The sequence below is a fragment of the Centruroides sculpturatus genome, unplaced genomic scaffold (assembly GCF_000671375.1).
Source record: "Centruroides sculpturatus isolate CEXI.00-Female unplaced genomic scaffold, Cexi_2.0 scaffold1, whole genome shotgun sequence".
NCBI classification, from domain to species: Eukaryota; Metazoa; Arthropoda; class Arachnida; order Scorpiones; family Buthidae; genus Centruroides; species Centruroides sculpturatus.
The window spans coordinates 2,029,289-2,035,288 of NW_019384326.1; positions in this window are offsets into that span (position 1 = coordinate 2,029,289).

Genomic DNA, 6,000 nt, shown 5'->3' on the forward strand with positions numbered 1-6,000 from the left:
GTACTAAAGACCCTATTTAGGGTTTTAGGAGGGGAACCAATTATTTGGATTCTACTCTACGCTCATAATTACTCACCCGAGCTTACACTAGTGTATTTATCACAAGTAAGCACACTATTGTGAGCTTGTTCCTCCCATAAGCTACACCTAGTGTAAATAACTTCTGTCAAGAGAAAGTGTGTTAAGATACAAAGTAACATAATTAAGGTAATGTAACTATATCAAAATCGTTTTTTAAATTGCAAAATATTCAAATTTTTATAGGGAAATTTAACCTTCCAGTCACGTAGGTAACAAAGACAAGGTTTGAAATGATAAAATAGAGCCCTGTCAACACACAAAAGCTTACCTCCGCCTAACTTAAATCCATATAGAAATTTATATACCTCACTTATTACATAATTACACGCCAGTATTCCCTCCCAAATAACATACTTAATAATTATTCACCTCGCGCCACACGAGAAGAGGGTGCAGCACTTAAACTCTACATCCCACTTCCTTTCACAATACTACCTCATCAGATATATCACGTTTAAAGCGAATTATTACTATATATATATATATAATGCTAACTGGACTCGATTTAGCATCATTTTATAGGAGTGGGGAGCTAAAATAGCTGCGGAAATCCCCCCCTCTTAAGAATTGGAAGAGAGATCTGCAAATGGGCAATTATAATGGGTCAACGGGACATCGTGATATTTGATGCTACACGTAGGTGTTCGCTCTTTCTCTTGTCAACTTTTCAAGCTCTATTGCTTAATTCTTATCGCTGACAAGTTTAAATTTTTCTTGTTTTGAGAGTGAATTTGGTCTAGAAATAAAGGAAATTTCAATCAAATCTTTGCTCCAGCGGCTCGTGTTGTAAGGTGCAAAGACCTTAACAGTTTTAATTAACAGTTTGCAATCTTGTAAGACTCCTCTATTAACCCCAATTAACTCTTTACACTCGGATTAAAATTCCTGTTTTCGAGTTCTGCATGATCGATTTTCCTTATTTTATTTTTGTTTTTTTTTCCTTAAAATCCCTAAACTCACAAATTTCTCTTTGTGTAATCTTCGAGTTGGGGGTGTTGCGAAACCTCTCGTGGAATTCCCTATTTAAAAATTTCGTTTAAAATTGAATTATTGCGGTTTAGTTTCCGACTTTCTCTCCCCCCTTCTTTCTGTAGGGTTGTTGTGCAAATTTTTCTATCCGAACGAATAAAAATCGGGCCAAACAAAGGCTAAACAAACATTGAGTGTTGAATTAAAAGCAGGTTAATGATAGCGAACGTGTCTGGTTCCCAGAGCGTTGCATTCACTGCCACGATTTCCCACCCAACCGCAACTCCCACCAACAGGCTCCAGGCTAGGAGTTGACAACCTTTTTGCCCATACGCACCCACACCCGATTACGTCATGTGGCCTTTTTGATCACTTTAATGTTAGTTGCATCGCATTATTCCTAGTGTACAACTGACAATTGCTAGTTGTGTATACTTGTATTTCTGAATTACCTGATTTCTCTCCAGGTCATGCTGTTGATTTTACTTTATTCGAACCTTACATGTGTTGGATCTTTCGTGCTGTAAGCCCTTATACTGTAGTTGTAATTTAACTTCCTTCTTTCTCCCTATCACACTACAACTGTTCTGTATTATAAACTGGCTACAGGAGGAAGTAACCTGTTATAGGTCACGTGTTATAGCTATTTTCACCCCCTTAAAGCCTCCTCACCTCTTAACTTCTATGCTAAAAACACTAGAAATTGATATTGTTCGAGCAAATTCCTCCATTAAACTAAATAAAACTATATACATATAGATCTAAACCCCCCAAATTTTGAGGCTCTCTACATTAACTACATCTCGAGTGAAGCTGATCTAGTAATCTTTCACCTGAGACCTATAAAATAGATAGAAATCTCTCCATATTTTGGGAGGAACCACTCAAAAAAGTGGCCTCCCCTTAATTTTAACTTAAAATTAATAAAAAAAATACAACTTCTGATAAAGAGAAGCGTTTAAAAAATGGCTTCCTTTTCCTAAACAATTACCTTTTTGTGTGTTTCAGATGACTACTGTGACGTAATACTAGGGTATCTGTTAGAAAATAAGGAAATTTGCGTTATTAATTCCCATAAATTCCTGATATTTTTTTTAAAACAATCTTCGATACATTATCATTAGAATGCTTTCTAGGTGTGTCACCTGGATAAATATGTGAAAAAGAATATGGGTCACATCAATACATTTACATTATTTACAAAATATTGCTATAATTAAGTGTTAGGTGTTTACAATTTGGCCCATTTGCTAGCTTCTTAGCTTAGTTTTAGTACGATCTAAACCCCAGTATTGCGCGTGGAACATCACGTGTCGATACAGTAACACGAATTTCACACGTTTGTGCGGAAGGTAAGCACAAACGACGTATTGTGAGGAGTAAACAATGAATAATAGTAGTGTCTTCTCGCCAGCTTCCATCCTTCTGCCCCGAGGCATACGTGATATCGATATTAAAACACGATTCTAGAAAGTGGGTGTTCTTCGAAGTGCCGAAATTCGTGCCTAGAAGTAAATTGACCTTTTCTTTAATTTAACATAAGATTTAGGACGCTTTGATACGGATTTTAATGCACCCCTGCTCATTGTTTAAGCTTAAGTCTATTGCCTCGATACTGATTTTTGTAACGAGGAAATTAATTAATTCTATAAAAAAAGAAACACTTCACTATTCTGTCTTGTTAGTTACAGATCGTTTCTCTGCTGATTCGAGTGTTAATTGATGATGAAATATTTAATTTTAGGTTTACGAAAACATGTTTTTTGATTTAAAATTCGAATTAATGGCGTATTCTAAATTATGAAAGGAATTTTTTTTCTTTTGTAATTCCAAGAATAAAAAGGGTGACAAAAAACGGAAGAAATATAAAAAAAAATTTACTTTTTTTGAGGAGGAAATGTTAAAGAATCTCGAGGAAAATCTATCTTTAATTTCCTAGAATTAAGTACAGTAGACCCTCCCCCCCTATAACACTGTAGATAATTCCGTGTTATATGAATCCCATGTTGTACGAGTCACTTAGATTTTACAAATACGCGAGCCGTTCACAGCCCCGCACGCATATTTGTAAAATCTAAGTGACTCGTACAACATGGAATTCATATAAAACTGAATTATCTACAGTGTTATAGGGGGGTCTACTGTATTTAAAAAAAAAATCACAATTATCTTCAGCATCACAAATCATATGAGCAGAGGAATTGCACCATGTGTTGGGGAAGGCATTTCTTAGTGTAATTCCTCTGTTCGGAAAGCCTTTATGGTACAATTCCTCCGTTAACGGAGTAATTTGCACCAAGGCGGCCATTCGAACAGAGTAATTTGCACCAAGGCGGCCATTCGAACAGAGTAATTTGCACCAAGGCGGCCATTCGGACAGAGGAATTTGCACCAAGGCGGCCATTCGAACAGAGGAATTTGCACCAAGAAACTCATTCATATGCAATGATTTTTCTTAAATCTAAAAGAAAAATTTGATATTGTTACTATATTATCCTATAGTATCAATAGTAAGTTATCATTGTTACTACCCGTAGCGTCAAGAGATATTCACAAGGCTATTGATAGGCCTACAACACCTAAAGAAAATTCTACATATGCAATTATTTATAGATGTTAAGGATGACGAGGCCATTCCTTTTGTTACTGGGGTAGCATCGCCGTCTATATACAAGGTTATTTCACAAAAATACGAATTTCGTTATCATCAAAACACTCGTAAATTTGTCATTTACAGTTTCATAATTTACGCTCCATCGATTCATAAAAATATGCCGAGTTGTTATTTATAGATACGACTACATTTTAATAAATTAAAAAGTGAAGTGTCGCAATTATAAAGAAAGATATTTGTCTTGTGGATTTAAGAATTATCCTGAAGACACTTCAACAGCACTTTTTGTTATTCCTGTATGCTTCTATGGTATTAATATCATTGGCGTGATGGGTGACGAAACGGAATTTTAATGGTGAAATACTTAATTAGAATACTTAATTAGCAACTTGAGAGTGAAAGAAACGCAATTAACTACGGTTATAACCTTTTTTTTTCAGTTTTGCAACGTGTAGACCTTGTGATAATTTGTCAATGCTACAGTTTTAAAAGTCTAATACCTTCTTTACTAGGTTCTTAATAATAATAATACCTATAGAAATCAGTAACAAACGTGATAATTGAATTCTCTAATGCAGTTTTTTTGTAATTTAAATTGCTGCGTTGTAGCTTTGTGTAAAGACTTTAGTGAAGCGATGTTTTTTTTACTGTTATAGTAGCAATTAATTTCTTACTGTTTCATAAGATTTTCGCTAATGAAACAATTCATTGTCGTTTATTACTGTTTTATTTGTTGGATCCACAACAATGTTCTATCATTTGCTGTTGTTTCGCTAGTTTCATGCTGCTTTTTCTCTTACCTTTTTGTGTGTTTCTTCTTTCCGTTTCACTAACTTCTTTCTTGTTTCTCTAGCTCGTTTCAATTCTATCACTGTTTAGGGTATTATTTATACCGGGTGGGGCAAATAAAAGTGGCCCGGAGAACCGAGTTCCAGGGTACAAAGAAACACAGCAGAGAAATACAGTACTAACCTGACTATAGCAGGTGTTGAAAGTGACTACCATTAATCTCTTGGCACCTTTGGGTCCTGGTCAGCAAGTTGCTGAAGGCGGATCAAAGCTAATCGTATCCATTCGTCCGGGCCACTTTTATTTGCCCCACCCTGTACATTACCTCAGCTATATTAATGATTTCTTCTAGTGTTTCACACCGTTTCACTGTACTTTATTCCCAACAAAAAAAACTAATTTAGGTTTATATTAATAGTGTTTAGCAGCAGTAGGAGTAGCTACTATAGTTACTAAGCTGCTACTGTAATAGTAATAACAGTAGTAGAAGTGGTAGTAGCAACAATAGCAGCAACAAAAACAACAGCAGCATTGTAGCAGTAACAGCAGTTAGTGCTACTATAGTATCAAAATGTATACTGTTAATTATATACTTCTAATGTATTATTATATACTATTAGATGAACAACAGTGCAATATATACTTTTTAAACAATGGAACATTGTTAAATAATTTGATCAATGTTTTATATAGTTACTATAGTAGCATAATTTAAATTAAAAAAAAAAACGCCGAAATTGAATCCAACCTCGATATTTAATTAACCTATATAGGGGGATGCTGCTTACAATATAAACATCGGAACCATCTGTGCCGTTACGATAACAATCGTAAAAGATGGCGACGATAAAATAACACTATAGTATCAATAAATTTCTATTATATATTATCGGATCACACACTATTTCAACAAGTAGAATTCGAAAGAAGTTGGTGTTTAATTAAGACTGGATGCTCCAGTTACCATCTTCAATAGTAACTAAGCCTACTTCGTGATAATGCTACTACAGTAACAAAGTTATTGTTAAATTAATACGTGATCAGATAATCTCCTTTACGATAACAATTAATCAGCTTTCCAGTTCGTTACGTTCTAGCACGATACACAAATGAGTTTCATCCCATAAATTTGTTACTATAGTTGTATTCCTGGTTTAATTTGTTACTGCTTCTGTAGTTGCGTGCATAAATAAATATGCTGCTGTTGTAGAAATTAATTTATATAATTGTTGTCTTTCTAGATTATGTTCTTGTTTCTATAGAAGCATACTTAGTGTTGTAGATGTTGTTACATGAGCTGTTGTAGTACTTCTAAATTAGCTGTAACTGTAGAAATTAGTCTGTTACTATTGTAGAAGTATTCACAGCTGCTGTTACTACAGAGGCATCGTAACGAGGCATTTGCATTAGCAGTATTTGCAACACAAAATGCTGACTACTGTCATATGGGATGAAGCAACAACTGTAAAGTATCAATGGATGATATCTTGATATCTCGAAAGTATTATTTCCTGTGTGTAAGAGGTCAGTGACAACTGAAATTAATT